This window comes from Clarias gariepinus, chromosome 11 (assembly GCF_024256425.1).
Source record: "Clarias gariepinus isolate MV-2021 ecotype Netherlands chromosome 11, CGAR_prim_01v2, whole genome shotgun sequence".
Taxonomy (NCBI): domain Eukaryota; kingdom Metazoa; phylum Chordata; class Actinopteri; order Siluriformes; family Clariidae; genus Clarias; species Clarias gariepinus.
In genome coordinates this window covers 12,445,523-12,466,807 of record NC_071110.1, presented here as the reverse complement: position 1 = coordinate 12,466,807, position 21,285 = coordinate 12,445,523, and the positions used below count along the sequence as shown (strand labels likewise).

The 21,285-nt window shown below is 37.2% G+C and overlaps 1 protein-coding gene across 2 annotated transcripts in view; it reads left to right on the top strand.

Moving 5' to 3' along the window:
• Positions 1–3,430: 3,430 nt before the first annotated feature.
• arhgap35a (Rho GTPase activating protein 35a) overlaps positions 3,431–21,285 on the top strand; it is a 72,476-nt gene continuing 54,621 nt past the window's right edge. The window contains exon 1 of one of the 2 annotated variants that reach the window (XM_053507228.1): positions 3,431–3,986. The gene's annotated coding sequence lies outside the window, so the exon portion shown is untranslated. Of the gene's footprint in view, positions 3,987–16,803; positions 16,996–21,285 lie in introns of those variants that run through there. The other variant, XM_053507229.1, reaches the window with a different exon arrangement.

The window sequence follows — 21,285 nt, the reverse complement described above, 5'->3', positions numbered from 1 at the left end:
TGTATTTTATGTAGTTTCATTAGTCCTGTTATTGTATTGTGACTATTTATTATTTTTGTTTTCCTTATTTGTTATTACATTTTGGTTTTGACCATTGTTTTTATTATTCCTATTATTTTGTTGAGATTTATTTTTCTCTTGACTTTAATAAATCACTGTACTTTGCATTTGCATAGTTTTGTCCTTTTTTATACCTATAAATAGTATATACTGTCAATTTTGGGGATTCTGGCATAAAATTGGTCGAGTTACGGCTGCCTTCTGGACCGTCTGGAAAAGTTGTGGCTGAGTTCTGGGGTAAAGGTGAGGGCAGTTTGGCTCTTGTCTGCCTGACTTCTGTGGATTCTGGCACTGGTGTGGGTCAGTTATGGCGGATTTCTGGGGACATTGTGAAGTTTTGGCTGAGTTTTGGTCTGATTCCAGCATTGGTCTGGTTGACTTTCGGGAGCCCACAGTGCTGACCACTAAGCTACGGTGCCACTATATAGACAGGGGGCAAAAAATTTATGCACACTTCAACAGTTCTTCTTGTTCTTTATTGTATAATGGGGTTGGAATCCAGTAGGTTGTTTACATTACCGACCCGAACAACTGTAGGTCTCATTCTCTCTCAACTTCCTGGCCTCTTAATGCTGATTTTCCAAACCAACCTTCCTTAAAACATGTAATGCATCCTTCCCTTATCCACTTCAAAAGTTGTTATCTTTGCCCTTTTTAAAACTCAAATTGAATTATGGCAACATTGTGTAGTATTATGTTTCCTCTAAAGATATCAGCAGTTGCACCATCATTGATGCTATCATGTAACCGTCAGAAGAGAGGCATACAGTATATTTCTCATGTTGAAGTGTGCATATATTTTTTGGGCCCTTCTGTATATACATATGAATAAGTATTTGCCTCCTTCCTAATTGTTATTATTGATCTCATTAAATTTTATTAAAATAAATTTTAATGTGGATTTTATTATTTTATTTATTAACAAGACAAATAAAAGCTGTCCAAATCTTTCTGGCCCTATGTGAACAAGTAATTGCCCCTTTTTAATTACTCAGGGGCCAAATACTTTTGAACAAACTTATATGAATATATAGTATCTCTCTCTCTCTCTCTCTCTATATATATATATATATATATATATATATAGTGTGTGTGTGGGGGGGTCCTTTTACACAACGTGTGATTGGTGTATTGTAGTTAATGCTAATCTTGAGTGGTGGCATTCTGTCAGGAATTTAAAGAAAAGGAAAAAGAAAGGAAAATTAGTTATTTATCTGTATTAAAAAAATAATGTAATGGCAGCATCAGACTGATGGTGTAAAGATTTTCTTTTCATCAGTAGCTTGTTTGACTACAGGCTGAAAGATTGTCCTGTTTACCATCAACCCCTGTCCAGGCTGGACTTTCTGATTGCACAACTGGGAGAGGGAGGAATGCAGCGGCCTTCAGGACTGAAATATTTTAAGTGGAGAAGCAAGAGCAATGAACTCTTTTAATTTGTTGTTTTTACTGCTCAAGAGAATCAGGCTGCCTTAGAAGACATTTACAGCAGTAATCATTTTGGTGCACAGCTCACATTATTCATCAGTATAATTTGCATAATTGTAGATCCATTGTTTCTTAAATCTTATTTATGTCTAACCCAATTTTTAGCACCAAGTCGTCTGTCACAAACCATTAGTGGTCATAGAAGTATTGTAAAATGAATTTATAAATTAGTAGTGCTTTGTTTTTCTTACAAATGTTGTATGAACAAATAAATCTATAAAAGCAATCATTTCTAAAGATCCACGCACACACACATATGCACACACAAACAAGCAGGTTGAATGAGGTTTTTTAAAAGTGGGCAACACAATAACAATGATTGAGTGATTCAAAATTTATCATGATTATTATTATTATTATTATTATTATTATTGTTGTTGTATTATATCATGTGATTTTATGTTGTGATTATGTATGATCACTTCCATGGCCACTGATTTGAACAAGTTATTACTCAGCAGGAATCATATGGCAGCTCAGTGACTCACAGCACTGCTTTCTCAAGTGATCTCCGTAATGATTGATGCTCTTGGCTCTAAAACACTTTGGAATTCTGAAACTTAATTTTTATTACCAGCAGAGCCATGGGGACAATAATCCTGACCCTTATTTTGTGACATTGATTAAAGAAGAATTTAACTGCCATAATAAAGGGAGATTGGGGGTCTCCTGAGGTGGAGCTCAAATGCATAAAACAAAAGAATAAAGAAAAGTAAATACAATTGCAGTACTTTTTAATCATATAATAAACTATGCATGAATAAAAATTTTATAAAAATAAAAGAATGTTCTCATATCAATACTAGTACTAATGTATCATAAAAATAATAATTATTAATAAAATAATATTATTATTTTTTTATGGCTACTACTACTAAACTTTATTCTGTAACATATTGACCACCAAACAAATTTACAAGTGAAAAATACTTTCATGCCTAGTGTCCACACTTACACCTACAGAAAGTCAATTTAAGGTAAAATATAAGCTAACAAATGGCTTCAGATCATAATTGTAGACTATTTGTAGTAAATAAATAATTAGAAATATATATATTCATACAAAAATGTATAAGAGAAGGATGGATTTTTTAATGCTATTATTATTATTATTAGTAGTAGTATAGCCTTTTTTGCTTCATAGATGGACAAATAATTTACTTTTTTATATGTTATAATTATGTTTGAATATTTAGAATTAAAATTAACATAATATAGAATTTTTAATAACCATGATTTGGTTGTAACCACAATCTGGTTGTAAGTACTTAAAAAATATGCACAAAAGAGTTTAATGTACAGAAAATAAAGGCTCCACCCCACCAAAAATAAATGTAATACTTCCATTACTAATATGAATAAAAAATAGAACGTATTCTTTTTATCATACTTTTAGGATTTTTATTTATTTACTTACAGATGGACAAATTACTTACTTTTTAAAATATGTAATTTTTAGAATGGACTTTAAATTAGTGTATCAAGAAAATTTTATTTTTAAAAAGAGAAAATGTAATCATATATAGTTTAAGGTACAAAAGAAAATAGGTTGATTTCTATAAAAAATATATATACCGCCACCATTAATTTGAACAAAATTAGAGCTTATTATTACTATTAATAATAATAATAATAATAATAATAATATGATAGATTCTTACTTTAAGCCTATTACTTAGGCTTAAAAAAATACGCGGTGTTTTATTGTGTATTTGTTTGTTGGTGCTACACACACTGAGGCTGCGCGTTGTTGCCTATTCTATCTATCTATGTGTGTGTGTGTGTGTGTGACGGGGGGCGAGGCTGGGAACGGGAGAGGATCCGCCATTATTGGGAAGCTGAAAAAACCCCGCAGTTACGCACACACGCGTTGTGGCACACACACACACACTCTGGCAGGATCGCGTAGGTTGTGTGGAAGTCAGCTCGGATCTGCGCTCGCGGAGGAAGACTTGGCCGCTGTCGGCTTTTAGAGGCGCTTTAGGAAGGGACGCGCAGAAGTCGGGATGTTTTTTGGGACACAACAAAGGAAATAAGAAGAAGTGGTGAAAAGAGCGTGTTGGACGCAGGGAACACACACACACAACCCGACACCACTCTCTCTCTCTCTCTCTCTCTCTCAACGCCCCCCTCCTTTCCCAGCAGAAACACAGGGAGAGCGAGATCCGGACATTCCGGCTTGTTTTTCTTCACTGTTTGATTCTCCTGTGTCTGTTTTAGTAACAATAACAGCAACACAAATACTAAATCACGAAAACTTTTCATGGATTCACCATTGTGAGACGGACAGCTACAAAAAACAAACTAAGAAGAAAAAAAAACAGGAGATAATGAAATTTCTGTGATTAGAGGAGAAGTGTGATTTCTGCTCTTACTGAACCAAAAGGAGAGAAAAAGGAGTGGAGGAGACAGACAGACAGACAGACAGGAATGCTGTGGTATGTACCAGTCTTTTTTCCTTTTCTTTCTTTCTTTTCTTATTTGTTTCAAAATCAGGGTAAAACGAGCAAACAAACAAAACTCCAAACTAATTGAGCAGTTCACCAGCACAATGAATTTCTAGCCCAGGTGATTTGGAGAGAAGTGGACTCCTGAGCAGTAAAGTGAATGGAGCTGGAATGCACATGAGAGACAATGCACGAAGTGTGTTATGGGATTGGGATCCTTTTTCCTGGAGGCTTTGCAAGGCCATTTACAGACATTTATGGCTTTTTTACTTCCTTTCTGTGTGCCTGTTAAAAGTGTGGACAGTTCTTTGTTGGATCTGTTCGAGTAGTTAAAGAACAGCACTAGTGTTACTTTCAGTCATGGCTGTCATGTATACTAATGGGAGAAGGCGAAAGCCTATTGCAGTGCCATTGTTATTTCTAATAGAGTCTATTCTAATATAGTTAGAAGATTATTCGGAACTCAGAAGAGATAGATATTGTGTACTGGTTTATATCTTTTTAAAACGAAGCCATTTGAGTTCTTTATTCAGATCACTAACATGGGTTGAATGTTTTGTTGGTTCGTTTCCAGCCCTGTTGTATAGCACTTATCTTTTATTTATTTATTTTCATTTTTGGCATTGTACAATTCTCGCAGCGTCAAAGTTATAATTTGATTTAAGATAATCTAAACTGTATGTCAAAGGTTTGCCCTGTAGAGAATCTCTTTTTCTCTGTAATCAAAGTTCCCCATTCTTCTGTACGTATATATCAGGACGGTTTCAGTCACTTATTACTATGTGAATTGAATAAATCTGCAATCTACAGACTTTCACACTCATGGAGTAAAAAGGTCAAGGAATTTTCTTTTCTGGATAAAGCATTTGTGGTGCATTGCTTTCACAAATGTCCTTGTATCTTGTGCTTACAGATACTGCAAAGATTTTAATATACTACCCTGTCTTAGCAAGGTCACTGTCTCTTTTAATGCGCCACAAACATTTTTTTTTTTGTCACATCTTGTTACATATTAGTTTACGTGTGCAGGGTCTTATGGCAGTTTGTTTAAGTTAGTGTTCAGTAGCATGGCCTTAGACTTTGGATGTTGGTTAGTAACTTGTATTGAGTCCAAAAGTCGTCACAGGATAAACGAGTGTCGTTCTTCTAAGCTTTAGTGTCATTTTAAATACTAGTTGGCCTGCACAGTATCTAAATATGGTTCACTGAAACTCTCAGGGAACGTGGCGAGGAGTTTTACTTGTCAAAAACTCAGGAATTTGTTGACCAGAATTAACAGAGCAGAAATGAGTCCATGTTCCTCGGCTAAGGTCATGCTGTCAAAAGTTTATCAAATCAGGAATGACGGATAAGGGAGAGCGGAATGTCTGCCCAGTCAAACTTTTTTTTCTTTTTTCTTTTTTTTTCACACGCCGTGTGCTTAATCCATATGTACAAGAAGGAGAGAGCGATCTTCATTTCAATTGTGAATTTATAAACTCTATTTAGTGTTCCGTGGTGGGAAATGTCCTCACACAGCAGTTACTGTTTAATTCCTATTTATGCAGATAGCATTAGTTAATTAGTTTTGTTGCTCTGTTATTTTTCATAAGATAAATTTGTGTGTGTAGAAAAAGAGAGAGAGAGAGAGAGAGAGAGAGATAAAGAGAGACAGACTGCTTAAGCATATTCTCCCATCTGGTCACACATTCATTAAACCCAAAAAAATAGCACCCAAAAATTATAAAAATAAATAAATTAAAAAAACATGTTGTGGCACTTATGTAATTTTATTAAAATACAACATAAGGTGTTAGAATAGGTGCAATATTAATGTGGACAAGGAGAAAACACTCATTGATACATTCTAATTGCACCAAATTGATGATTGGGTATTATTCAGCATGTTGTGCTTGTGTATGCTTATGAAGACGGATACAGAAAGTTTATCTCCTTATTTTTTTTATTCTGTCGATTTTTAAGTATTCTCAAATACCGATAAACACCCAAAGATTTACCTCTACAAATACAGGAGAAAGTCCAGTATTTTTATTATTTACAGATATTTATGGCTGTTTTACTTCCTTTCTGTGTGCCCGTAATTATGATTACTATCTTGAGAACAACCTAAAATCCGATGGGCTTTTTACAAATTTGCTATTAATAGTAAGTGATTAGTAAAAATGAATGTGTGTCCTTGACCCTGGGATCTTATTAAAATTCTTTCCCTCGTCAGCATTCCTTGCTGAGTTAGTTATAAAAGGTGTAGATCTGCATTACTTGACCACACCCATGCTTTTGGCATGTTGTGTAAAGTAGGAACCAAACAACATATGGGTGAAATGGTTAAGGCTAATTTCCTAGTAAAAGTTAAGCTTGTTTTTCACTGACATATTTCTGTCATATCTTTTATCTGTCTAGTTGGCACTCGTTGTTACAGCAAACAAACAACATGAAGGTGGAATATTAACAGCATGTTTGTGTTTTATTGTGTATAACCTTCAAGGATTGCACATAGTTTGTACACTGTGTTCATTTTCAAAAACTGAATTTTCACCCAGCTGTAGTCCTGAATAGGTTGCAGCAGGGAATGTAAATGTTTTTTTTTTTCTTAAGCGTTACTTCATCCACAGTTGCAATCAATGTTCTGGGAGCAGCTTTTCTCTTTGAGTGGCCTGATGAAAATGTGTGATAAAAGGAATCAGGGGCTTATGTCAGTTAATCTCTCATTCCTCAGCTTTATCTGTATCTTGCTTACACGTATTCCTGCTTGTGTGCACTTCAGTTACCCAGGCAACTCAGATGTAAGTGGTTACAACCAGGTTGCTCTGTTTGTGGACTAGCGTTAGTGCTGCAAAGGACTTTCATAGTAACTCAAATATAAAGTCTTCGGCGATCAACTAAAGCATTAATCAAATAATTTGTTGGCTTGAAGATCTTTTGCATATTTATTTCATTAGTGTTAAAAAATATGCCATTTGCAGAGGCTGAGACTGCTTTGGTGCGTCCAACAACCTAATGATACGTAAAGAATCTTGTAAATCATTATTCCTGTGTGACATTCACCTGATCTGACTTATCTTATTACCACCTGTATTATTATTTGGATTTTGTAGAATTTTTTGTTCGTTTGGCTGTCCATGACCTCTTAATGCCTTATAATTGTAAAATCGGAAAAAATAAAATATATATATAAAATCGAACTTTATTCAAAGCCGTTTTCCATGTTGCGTCGTTCCGCCTAAACCAGCGCGAGCCAAAGCTTCCTCATTCAGGTCAGGGAGTCATTCGTTTTTCATTCTGTAAAAGCAGGTGGTGGCCTGTGAATCTAGTCCATACAAGTTTTGACCACACCCTCACCCAATCTTTGCCTAGCCTCAATTTAAATCCAGTGTTTAACACTTCCACTAACAGACTTCCATCAACGGCACATATCCTTAAGTGTAAATTGTTTTAATGGCATTATGCAAAGAAATGTTTGTGAAGATTAGACTTAATGTAAATTTGAACAGATTTAATTTTAATTGGGTGCTTGTGTTTGATGAAGCGAGGACCTAATTTTAGCTGCTTTAGAAGACTACCCAAGATTATACTGCTCCTGTTCTGAATGGCTGCCTTGTTCAAGAGTGGATTACACTAAAAGGAAGCTTGCATTTTGGAATGAGGAGCTGAATTTCCATTAAGAAATCCGCTGGAGTTTGGATGGGTCCTTTTGACACCTCCCGATGTTTCGAATCTTTTGATAACAAATTACTACAAGGGAGCACCATGCAACGTGGGGATTCAATATGAACCAACTTTAACAGTCAATAATGCTCCGAAAAGGCTACTAGAATGCTCAGAGGACAACAGAGAATCAATACGATGATGGTCATACCACTTAAATGAGTATCACAGCCCCAAAAGACTAGATTAGAGCTGGTGTACGCATTCACCGCAAATGATCACATCTGCACTGGTCCTTTGGGGGAGGGGTAGAGGGCACTCTCTCTTCTAAAGAAAAGCAACTATCCATTGTCGCCGTGTTTCAAATCACCCGCCATCGGTCTTCGCAACAATGGAGGGCCATTTTGTTGTAAAGAATGGTGTCCATGGTGATGTACTTGCAGGACATGTGGACGTTGTGTAGTTATGGCCGCCTTTGCAGTGCTGCTTTCCATGGAACTTGTGTCAGCAAAGAAGTAGAGATGTGTTCAGGCCAAAAACTACTCAGTGATAGTGCTTTTGAGGGCAGTAAAGACAGACACTTTCTGTGTTCCCATTTCCTGAAGCTGTGCTAGTGCACTGGATTGGATAATGAGTTTTGTCAATAATCTGTCCCTTCTGCATTCACTTGATGGAACTGTGTGTGTCTCATAGTGACTCAGCAATTTTACATGTCGACAAGAGGGGTTTTAATGGGTAGAAAACGCAAGCGTGGAAGAAACAGAGTGCAGGGATGGAGTGAAGGAGAAATAATATGTGCAGGCAGAGACCAAGCCCTGGTTCCACCCCATGCAATGTATCCCTGTTGCAGGTGTGTTGGGAATTTTACTCACACCAAAAATGTGATAAGGTATGAATGGACTGTTGTCATGGCCACCTCCCATTTCCGCCCTGTTCTTAGAGCTTAACTGCTGTGATTTGCTTAGGCTTTGTATTATTCTCTTAAACGTTCAAGCTATAGAAAGCTGTTCAAAGGAGTCCTAGCAATAGTTTCCTTCTCTTCCTACAATATTTCTTTTTGTTCCCCTTGGCCTCCTTTTCCTCTTGAGTTCCTCCTGTAATTTTGTTCCTGGTGGGATTCCACCCTTCAGCACCACCATTTCCTGCAGGATGTGCACCAAAGATGGCCCTGGTATAAAAAGGTGGGAGATAGACGGTATATAAGCCAATGTTAAGATGCAATAGACTGTAGTATGAAAGAGACTTAGCTGAATCTAGCTCTCTCTCTCTGTGGGAGATCCCCAATGTTATTGCTTATTTCTGTGTTTCATGCTTGAACAGAATACCAGTCAATGAAAACTTGAGAGCGAAATGTTTGGTTTCCCTCAAAAAAGTGATATTTTTTTCACAGGGAATTCTGTGAATCAGTGAGTTGTTTAGATTCTCCGTCTTGCCTTGTAAACAATTCATTTCTAATCAGTGATGAATTTGATTTGATGCAGATGAACAGTGGCTGTGCAGTATTCACTTATTTACCTCTACAGTTTGAAGACTTAATTTGTGATTGTCACTCCCACCTGCCTGTGTGAGCGAACATGGTGGGACCGTAGCAGCGGATTGTAATTAAAGATGGCAGGTTTAATCACTGGTAGATAGTAGATAGTTGTATGATGATTGGGGTGGGGGAGGGTAGACAAGAAAATATCATTTGCATGGAACTATAGGCGTTGGAAATGTTTGTCAAGCTTCTTGTGTCTCTCACCACACTTCAACCTTATTAAGCTACAGACAGATATTCATTTTCTCTATACATACCTGATCTAGAGTTGCAATTGCAGTGACAGTGGCAAACATCAAAACATTTGAACTGAGGTCTTCTTACTTGTATGCAAATTAGGTACATCAAGTGGTAAAAGCAGCTGGACTGAATGAGGTGACCGAACGATCCGCCGGACAGTTTGAGGTCTGAATTTACAAAAAATTACAATTCATTCCTTTTGACTGTGCAAACGTAAGGTCATTTATAGTAAATGTCCAGAGAATCGTTATCAACAATTAAGGTTGTCCAGAAGTAGCAGAGATCATTTATGTCTCTGGTGAATGTACGCATTATTGTCGTAATCTTTCAGCAAAGCTAGTATAAAGCACTTTATATGAGGCATAACATCATATGCTTTATTATGAAAATTAAACAATCAGTTTTCACTCAGATAAGCGGGTTATTTCATTTGTTTAATAGAGCTGTGCGATTCAATCACTTCTTCTTTTTTTTTTTTAATTAAGGTCAGTTTTTGATTTGGAAATATTTTTTTTTAAATGTTTAATTCTCTAGAATTGTACATTTCTTTAAAATGTACAGCTGTCTATTTTTATACCATACAACATCCATTTTCCACATTTTGCAAAGGTATTGCATCATCTCCTATGTTATGGGCAGCTTGAATATCACCATCATCTACTGAACTGGAGTGTGGCGCATAAGGAAGGAGGGCCAGAAAAAACATTATCGCTTTGTTAACAAAATTAACAGGATAAATTACACAGGATTTCAGTGTTTATTGGATACACTTAGCAGATTTTACACTTTTACAAACTGCATAGCTACTTGCAACAAATCAGACAGTAAACTTTAGAACTATCAAATTGAATTGAAAGTCATAGTGCCCATAGAGTGTATTGCATCATCGACCACCCCTGGGTCACAGCTCTAGTGTTTAAAGTGTAGGAGAGCCACTCCTATTTTACATCTGTAGTAGTCACTACATGGTCACCAGAGACAAGCAAGAAACACCCAACATCTTGCTAGTATGAACACAGGGTCAGTCTGTTTGTCCCAATTCAAAGCCTGAAAGTAAAATTGGCACTTTTCTAGTTTTAATTGTGTACGCAGTCTAAGGAGTGACAACTTTTCAGAAGCAATTGGACTGTACTGGGCATGCTTTCACCACTGTGGTGGCCTTTAACACTGCCAGTGCCTTCTGCGCAAAATCAGTGACCACAAGGGTGGGGCAACTGCATCAGCATGATATAAAAACAACCACTCAGAAACCCACCATTTAATCAAATAAGGGTGAAAACAGGATCTATGTGAATATGTATCCATCTCTCTGTGTGTGAGTGTGTGTACACACACATATTTATATCTATATATGTATACATTACACACACACACACACGTGTGTGTGTGTGTGTGTGTATATATATATATATATATATATATATATATATATATATATATATATATATATATATATATATAGAGAGAGAGAGAGAGAGACACCTACCTGTGTTTATTTGCCATCATGTAAAAGAGACATTTCTGATACATTTCTTATCTCACGCCCGTACAGGCCGCTGCTCGATGACTAAGCACGGTCGTGTGTAAGTGTGCCGGGCACGGCAGTATCGATCGACTCAGCAATGGCTTGTCAGCCTGGCACCATATAGCTAATGAGCTACTCGCTGTTGTGGGCAATCTGGGAAAGCAGCCATAAAACTGAGAGGCACAGCGGCAGGGAAAGATGAATTGGCTTCATATAGGGCAAGGAGTCAAGTACTGTCCGGACTGGCAAAAAGCTTTTTTCTCTCTTTTTTTTTTTTATTATTTAGTCTCTTCCAACAGGGCAAGAGGAAATAAATTGCTGTTTACTTAGTTCCACCTCCATTAGTTGCTAAAATGTTATCTCTGCAATTGGGCTTAAAGTTACCTCTCGTGCCTGGCTGTATCCTGCCCTTAGTGACATGGTCTCTATATGTCTTTTTTATTTATTTATTTATTTTTAAATACAGCTGTATTTATTTGTTTGGCTGACCTGTTTGGCATTAAAGAACAGTACAGATAAAATGCTATTACAAAAGATATTTGTAAAAACGATTACGAAACTATTAGCAAACATTGGGTATGCTTGATTGAAGGTGTGAATGTGAGGATTGCAAGGAATTCTGATATTAAACTGTTATTGTGCATGATTTTAGAATTGAACATGAACCCAAATTATCTTTACTTTAAGCTTTACAAGTGACACATGTACTCATTGGAGACAAAATGAGTGAAAGAAAGGGTCAGAATGTAGATTATTTCCTTAGACACAACAGTCATGTTGAAGATTTAGAAAATAACCGGTTTATGGACTGATACGCTGTACTGTTTGGCTACATTCAAGTTACATACAAGTTCTGTAGCCTTCACCTAAGCAATATGACACATCTCTTATCAACAGTCGCCTGACGCTTTCACGAATTATGCATTGTATAGAGATACGAGTTTGTTAACGTGGTTATAAACAGCAAAATCATAGTGTTGCATTAAAAAAAAATATTCAAGGTCAAAGGTTTTATTAAACTTGTTTTTGACTTTTATAAACAGCATACATTCAGGTTTAAGGCAGTCTCAGACAAAATACATTTAAACCTTGTGGAAAAATGCCACTGTTTGACTGCAATCAGATGCTTAAACCCAAGCAACTTTAAAGTAATACATGTCAGATCCATTCAAAATACATTTCATGTTAGTGCAAAAGAAATGGCACTGCAAACTGTTGCCTGTCAAATCTTTGTTGACTGATTTCCGTGCCAAAAACAAGCTAAATAAGCAAAGTGTTTTCGTTTTGATGTCTGAATAAACCGATTAAACTAACTGACTGTAAAGGACCAGAAAACATTTCATCAGCTGATCCAGGAGGAATGAAAGAGTGAAGTGGTTTGGTTGCTTCTTGTCACATGACCTGAGCTGCGCTTGCGACATTTAGTGCTAAGTTTGGATTTTTTTTCATCTTAACGCATGAGCATCACAATGGTGTCGCTCCCTATTGTGAGCTTGCTCATCACCGTTTTCCATTTAAAACAACATAATTAAGCACGCAAAATTTGCAACATGTAAAAGTCAAAACACAAGAGGGATAAAATGGGAATGTAACGTACACTGACAGAAGATGCTGACATCTTGCTTTCCCGTGTCCGCAAGACAGATCCTGAAAGTCTGTTAGCTATTAGCTAACTTGCTAATTTTTAAACAGGCGTCTGCTAGCCACCCCCTAGGCTCTATCATATGCTCGCAGACTGTCAACGTTCCCATGACAATGATGTCAAACAGGGAAACTATTGGATTTAGCCTTAGTCTTGGGCCAGGATCACTGCCACGATATCCAGATAGACTACAAAACTAGCAATTTATTGATAAGTATAACACATTTTTATTTCAAAGTAGAAAATACACACTTAATTACATTGTATTTTTGCTAATTTGAGGTATGGGCTTGGTCCAGATTGACTTGCCATGTGTCCAGATCAGGACCGGTGCCCGGACATTGAGAAGCCCAGTCTTAGTGTAATGATATTTCTGTTCAAACAATTAAAATTTTTTATTACACTCCTAAATCTGAAAAAGGAAAATTAAGAGCTTTTGTAAGAGTTAACAATAATATGTGCTTATTTTATTAAGCTTGTTGTTGCCATAAAAATAACTGGTGATGCCTAAAATGATTCAGAAAAGTGTATTGTGACACAATGTATTGCAATGTTGTCATTATATTCTCATATTACCCAGCAATAAACTTTATCTTTTGTGCTTCCTGTTCCATCCACATTTGACACAACTCCAGCAAGCTTCCAGTTTCTTGCCAGGACAGGCAGGAAGCATAATCATTTGGAAACTTTTATTGCTGTGTGATCAGGGCAGTGTCATTTATATTTAACTAGCTGGTATCTAAGATATATTCAGGAAAATGCTCACCATCCCACAAACATGCACAGATCAGCCATATCATTATGCCCGTTGCCTGGTGAAATTAATAACATAAAGTGGCAGGTGGAAATGAGTGAGACGTATTTGGCAGCAAGTGTGCATTTTGTTCCTGAAGTTATTGTGTTGAAAGCAGAAAAAATGGGCAAGTGTAAGGATTTCAACAACTTTGAAAAGGGCCAAATTGTGAGGGATAGACAACCAAGTCAGAGCAACTCCAAAACTGCAGCTCTTGTTACATGTTACTGGTCTGCAGTGGCCAGGAAATACCGAAAGTCATTAAAGGTAGGAAAATCGGGGTACCAAAGACGGGGTATAGACGGCCAAGTCTCATTAATGCACCTGGAGTGAAGGCTGGCCCATGTATTCATATCCAATAGAAGAGCTACTGCATATCGAATTGCTGGTTCCAAAAGAAGGTTGTCATAATACACAGTGCGTTGCCATTTGTTGTGTCTGTCACAGCCATGCTGACCCGTGTCCATTGACAAATGTTATTACAATGTGCAAGTAAACATCAGAACTTGCCCACGAACCAGCGGCCTGGTCAGATGAATCACATTAACCACATCTTTTACATCATGTGGATGATTGGGTGCGTATAGTTGACTTACCTGGGAAAGAGATGTTGCCAGGACGCACTATGGGAAGAAGGAAGCCAGCAGAGGCAGTGTGATGCTTTGGGCAAAGTTCTGCTGGAGAACTTTGGGTCCTGCCATTCACATGGAAGTTGCTTTGACATGTGCCACCTACTTAAACATTGTTGTTGGTCACATATATCTCTTTATGCAAAAAGTATTTCCTGAAGGCAGTGACCTCAGTAGGATAATGCATCCTGCAATACTGCAAAATGGTTTAAGAATGATTTGAGGAACACAACAGTAAGTGTTCCTCAAAAGTTGGAGGTGTTGATTTGGCCCCCAAATTCTGCAGATCTCAAATAAAATCAAACATATTTGGGATGCAAGTCCGATCCACGGAGGCCTCACATCACAACTTATAGGTCTTCTGGGATCTGCTACTTATAGGATCAGTTACTGACGGCTTGGTACCAGATACCACAGCATACCTTCCGAAGCCTAGTGGAGTCCATGACTTGACGGTCAGGGCTATTTTGGTGTCCAAATGGGGACCCACCCAATATTAGGTGTGTGGTCATAATGTTATGCCTGGTTGGTGTAAATTGTAAATACCAAGAATTACTTTGGTTATTTTCTTGCTTAGGCTATTACGAACACAAACAGGTGCTTTTGTTTAATTGTTGGAGGAAAAGCTTGATTTTTATTGAAATATAGTTCTAAGAATAACCAAAAGTTTTAAGTCAGAGGAAGATTTTTTGAATTTGCGCTATCAAGGGTTTAAACTATAAAAACAAACATTTACAGACATTCCTCTGGGAAAAAATGCATGAACTACCTGCAGTGCATTCAAATTTCAAGTCCATGAATAATCTTTTTCATCTATCTTGTCCACAGACTTTGAAATCAGTCGTGTTAATATTAAGCACCTGGTGACCTAATGTTCTCTGTACATTTTTTGTTTATTTGTCTTCCTAAGCCTACTGTTTGGTCTCCTAATATTAGGAGACTTTTTTTTTTTAACCAAAAAAAAAAAAAAAACTGATCTAAGATGTACTGTGTGTGTGTGTGTGTGTGTGTTATGGGTCAAGATTAAGTCAAGTGGAGGAATTAAAGTAAAGTTTGGCATATACTGTGTACCAGTCTTACCTAATTACAGTTTTGTGTCAGGGCAAGGAATGGAGGCAATTTATCAAGTTAGAAAAAAAACCCACATGAAACATGTCAGTGCTGGAATGCTGACTGTCTGGTAGTGTCTTTTGAGTGTTCATGCTTCTGATTGGTTTTGTTTTCCATGCTGTCAGTTTGATGCTGCAACTTGCCTGCTGTTTGTGTTGACAAAACAGGGCCATGTCTGAGGAGTTGCAGTACAGGAGTTTGGGAGCCATGTTGTCTTCATGTCGTTTCCTTCACACAGTGATTTGTGACTAGCCTTTTTGTGACCCAGTGATGTGCTGACATTTAGTAATATAAACTCTCTCTCTCTCTCTCACGAACACACACACACACACACACACACACACACACACACACACACACACAGAGTCAAATCTGCCATACTTCCTGTCGTCTTCCATAGTGTGGGCCTTGATCCTGGATTGAAACTGCAGAGGTCAAAGTGGACAGTTTTGTCCTCACTGGGCCTGTAGTTATTCCGAAGGCGGTTAGCTGTCCCGGGATTAGGGCTGGACAGCAGGAAATAAACATCATGTCCTGGATTTGTTAGGGCTTTTTTTCTTCAATCAGTGTAACAAACCCAGGCATAAATCCTCTGCTTTTGGGTCTGGACCTTTGAAACTTTTGTTTGCTGGAAAGCTTGTGTCCCAGTGGTACTTGCTCGGCTTTAAAGAAATGGCTCCCAGTTTGTGTCCTATCCTGGCTACCTTGACTGTGCAGCTGTGTACAGCTATTTTCACCATGATTTGCCACTTCTGCTCTGTTGTTCCTGTCGGGTTTGGAGCTTTTACAAGGTCTGGGTCTGTTTGCCTGATTCTGTAGTTACTTGACACAAACTAGTAAATAAAGCAGAGTAACCTTGCAGATTGGCATGACAGGTTTTTACTGCGCTTTAGAGGAAAGTAAAAAAAAAAAAATCGGGCTGAGAGAGACGGAGGAAGCGAACGATAGTGTGACAGACTACAAGGTTCTCTGCTGGTGCCAGTAGTCTACCACCAAAAGCAATGAAAGCATGAGTCTTTCCACTACTGGACTTCACAGTACTATGAAAAACATCACCTTTGCCTCAAAACAGAAGCACTTCAACTTCCCTGCTAGATTCAGATTGTTAAATTTATGACACATGCTGTGTTCCTGTTGTTATTGTTACCGATGAACAGCACTTCCTTTTCGTCTACAGGTCGGTCTTGTCCATAGTATATTGATATTCCACAACCTGTGTGAGAGGTTTTTAATCCTGTTTGCTCAATAAGTACTATGACCTAAACAGAGGTTGTAAGCCTGACACTTTGTCATAGAAAAGCTTTCCTAATGCTCTCAAGTGACTACGACTGTGATATTTGCAGTCTATTCACTGATCTGACAAATTGAAAAAGCCCTGATTCATAAAAGTGCAAATGATTAGTGTCTCTCTCTCTCTTTTTCTGTCCCTTCCTACTCGCCATGAATCCACTTTTAATCAAGTTTGTTTTTCTGCACTTTAGTGTTTTTTTCCGATTCTGCCTGTCAGAAAAGCGTTAATCATAGACATAAACCTCCCTAGATGTCTACTTTTTCATGTTGGATTGTGTGTTTCTGGCAGTTACTATGTCGGCCAACAGGACAAACCGGTTTCAAAACAGTCAACATGCGCTCGGTTCACCATGATGTCAGCAGGCACTGTGCTGTTGTGCTAAAGGCGGTGGTTGAAGCCGTTCTGCTGTTAACACCCGCCTTAGCAAACCCTATAGGAATCTCGCCTGCTTTTGCAAACAGGATAAGCCGAAACCGCCTGCAAAACCTGTGAAGAAAGAGCGTTGTCACTTACCAAGACAAAAAGAATTAAGCTGCCTGTGTTTCGGCAAAGAAGAAATGCCATGAGACGGAAGCTCCGAGAAGCAAGGTGCGTCGTTTATCACCGCCCATTAAATTTAGAGTAATTACAGATCTGCACACAGTGCGAGTCCATTCACTTGCCTGTGTTTACACATTGAAATATCACCTTTGCTTAATAGTATTGCTTATTCTTAGCATCCTGGCTGTCACCTGTACACTTCCAAACAATAGTTGTACTGTTTGTATATACATGTACTTAAACCACCCTGAACCACACATTCCAACATGCAAAATCGTTTTTTTTTTTTGTTTTTTTCTTTAAAGGAAAATAAATCACAGAGCCTAATGTTAACATCATACTAAATGTGATGGTATAACAATCTTTCAGCATTTCACCTTGATCTGAGACATTAACACTAGCCATAATAATACATGACATGCTAAACATGACCATACTTGGTGACATGAAAACTTCTGTACAGTGGTAAAGGTTACTGTTCTAAAACAATACAAAAGATAAATTTTGTATTAAACCAGCTTTACAGACAAAACATTTAAGCAGTGACCCATTTCTTCAAAGGGCCACGTTTTCAGTCACTAATGCTAATGTTCTTATACTGTATCTTATCTTCTGGGCTTCACCATGGTCTGTAATAGTTGTATATTATGCACATTTGTGCACAAATCTTTAGGATTTAACTGACAAGAAAGCGAGAACTTGTATATATTTATTCATACACGTTGGTACAATGCAGTCGGATCAAAATCTTTAGCAGGATGATGGATAATTTTTTCCGCGTGGGGGGTTTAAAGTCATGTTAATCTACTTAATTAGACATAATCTATAGGCCTCTGACTGAGGCGCATCTAATGAAGTTAAACCTGCAGATTTTTTTCCTCTGCTGTGTCTGTGTGATCAGACATGTTTGAAATGCATATACATGTTCATTTTATTTATTTAAATATTTTTTTGACAGCTGCAACAGGAAAAAGGATTATTTTTTTTCTCGTCTCACTGATTTAGAATACGTTTTGGCAGCTCTGACTGTGTGGCACAGAAACAAATCTGTTTTCCACAGTGCATCTTAACCCATGATTGTTGAATATTGTCACACGCTTTTCCCTCCCTTCAGTCCTAATCATGTTATTCGCATTAAGCTCATATATTTGCATATAAAATGTAGAGTCAACGTACAAGCCTTTAAAGCTCTAGCATAAACCTTTGACTGCAGAATAAATAGCGGTAATTACACTTATTAGGCACTAAATGGTGCTTGAATTATTCTTCATTCTGAACAGGCTTGGAAGATTGGGGAGGTGGATTGGAAACAGGCCACAGTGTGGAGCAGTTAGATGTCGATCATACTAAGATCGACATTTCTTTTCCTCTTGGGTTCAATAGATTTTTTTTTAATTAGCTAAATAAACACATTATTTCCCTCTTAATAGAATCTGCACTATAGTTTGGTTTGATATGTTAAAAACAGCTTGCAGTATTACTTGGTCAATAAAATAGCTTAACTAGATACTGTTAAACTATTTTCAAATGAATAGGTTAACCGGTCTGATTTTTCTTGTTGGCTGGTTTGCGATAAATAAAACTTGTTTCTTTTGTAGCAAGGTTTTTTTTGGGGGTCCTTAACTTTGTAGCTGAAAACAGCAGAATTTTTATAATTTAAGGAAGTAGGCTTTTATTGTCATAAACAAAAACGAAAACATTCCTCCAGGACCAAGGCGCTAATTAATTAGCTGACTAGCTAAAACAACAATTTAACACCATAAATTAACAAAACTATCTAAGAACTATACAAAAGACAAAAAAACAAAAACATAAAATGCACGTGCAAATGTGCAAACGAGCACCTGCATGACACAATGCAATACACTACTGTGATAATGAGTGAAGGTAGTACATATAAATTGTCCATGAAATTATGAACGAAACAGTGAACACTATGTATTGAAGTAGCAGCAAAGATAGAAAACTGTTCTTGTGCAAATAACAGCTAAGTTGTAGGTTGTGGACAGTTCTGTATATCTTGCACGTTTCTTATTAGGATTCAACTTCTGCTGTAGTCATGAATAGAAGAACACGATGGTTCAGAAGCATTTTGGAACGACTTAGTTTTTTAAAGAGATAAAGTTTTGTTTTTAGATGATATAATGTTATTAGTTTTCTTGCTGAAAGTGCTTTCTTGGCAAGGTTTGAATGAGAGTTTCTAAACGCACCTGCTCAATCCTCAATATGAGGACCTACTTTCATCCATGCTGGCGACCGACAGTTAGTGTAATTAACTAAACACCTGTGATGCAGGATAATACATATTGTTAGACATCCCAGAATTCTCTCCCAATCAGATTGCTCATTCAGAAGTTGCATAATGCAGTTTGTATCTACATTGAATATTGTACTATGTATTTTTGTATAATTTTACATCATAATATGGAACAACAAACTGAAGATACGTTACAAGAGTTTAAATGAGGTTTAAGTAAAACTGAAATCTCCTGTTACATTCAAAGTCCAGTATATAACTACAATCAGGTCCATCAGTATTCAATGAACAGACACAATTTTCATATTTTTTGCCGCTGTACACCACCACAGTGGATTTGAAATGAAGCAGTTAGAATGTGATTGAAGTATAGACTTTCAACTTAAACTCCCCTTATGTTTGAGGCGGTGATAATGGAGGGACTGTGGAAAAAAAAAATGCTGCAATTCCGAAACGGTTAATGCAATGTTTTTGTTAAACCCGTTGCCTTAAAGCGAAAAGTCTACACTTTTAAGTTACATCTTAATTTCATCATTTCAAATGCACTGGGGAGGTGTACAGAGACAAAAATTCAATACTGCATCCATGTTCAAAAACCCGTAGACCTAACTGTAAACTGTCAGTTTATTGCAGTGAATGTTCTATGACGGGTTTCAATTGAACAATAACGTTGTCTCCCAGCACCGCCCCCATACGTTTTGACTTTTAAGTGTCTGTTCTTCTGACAAACTGTTTGGAGCGGAGAGCTTCTAGTCAACCCATTCCCCTTGACTTTTGCCCACATTCCTCAGTTCCTGCCGACCGAAGCCGTCCCAGTGCCCTTGTATGTACATAACCTAGACTGTGTTCACTCAGTGAACATCAACTTAGGGGAGGACTTTGTGTTTGCATGTGAGTGGCTGGGGGATGTTTCACCTTTAGGACCCCTAGATGATTTTCTATGGCTTCTGGAATGGTAACTTTCACCAGACATTTGTTTTATATAACCTGACTGGATATTATACCTTCTTCTCCAGGTACACAATACTATACAGATTTTTAACTTTTTTTGATCCATTGTTGTGTCTTGTAAAAGTCAAACTCTTCAATGTTTTGTGTAATTGGCATAAAGTACATATCATTGTGTAATTATAGCCATCTGTGACATTTACCTAAGAGCTTTATAATGTGAGGGCATAACATAGTGTGCAGACTGTAAGTAATTGTACACTTATTGTACTGTTTTTTCAGAGCTGGGAAAATCGTATAAAATGTAATTACCCTTCAGTTTAAAGGTGACTTTTATTTCTTACCTTTAAATTAAGGGTGATTACATTTAAATCTTTCGTACACCTATTTCAGGAAGTCCAAAGTAATTGGAGACTTGTATGCTCCGTAGTTTCTTAACTACCTAGAATGATCCAAAGTAGAAAGGAATTGCCAATGAACTGAAGAATATCACTTAAGTCAGTGTGAAACACTGGTAGCATGATTGTGTCTGCCTGCTGGTAGATCAGGATTTCTTGGCATGATTGATGTGACTGCCAATTGCAACAGCAGGATGTATGCCAAAGTGAGCATTTCAAATCATTTTAACTTAATATCCAAATAAACTGTTCTTATTTTTATGGGAAAAATCTCTATCTATAGCAGGCCTGTGACCTGAAATATACTACAAAAGAAGCTAAGGTTTTTATATTGCCAAATCAATCATTTCACTCAAATGGCAATTCATTGCACTTAGTACTACTAAAAACAAAAAATACATTTCAAGAATTGTTGAGATCCCTAACAGTTAGGAATAGGAAAAAGGGTTGTGAGTTATAAAGTATATATGGGTGGCCGGAGCAGCTCTGGACCCCTTGGGGCATGACTCCACAAGACCTCTGAGTGGCTGTGCAGTAAGGTCTGGCGCATATATGTATATAGCTGCTCTGGCATCAAAGGGGGAACCTACACAATAATTGGTTTAATATTTTAGGTTTAAATTTTATTGCTGATTTATGCATAATGATTTATTGTAAAACTCACCTATATTAGCCACTAATATATATTGGATGAATATATGAGTAACAACTATTTTTCCTATTTAACACGAAGAC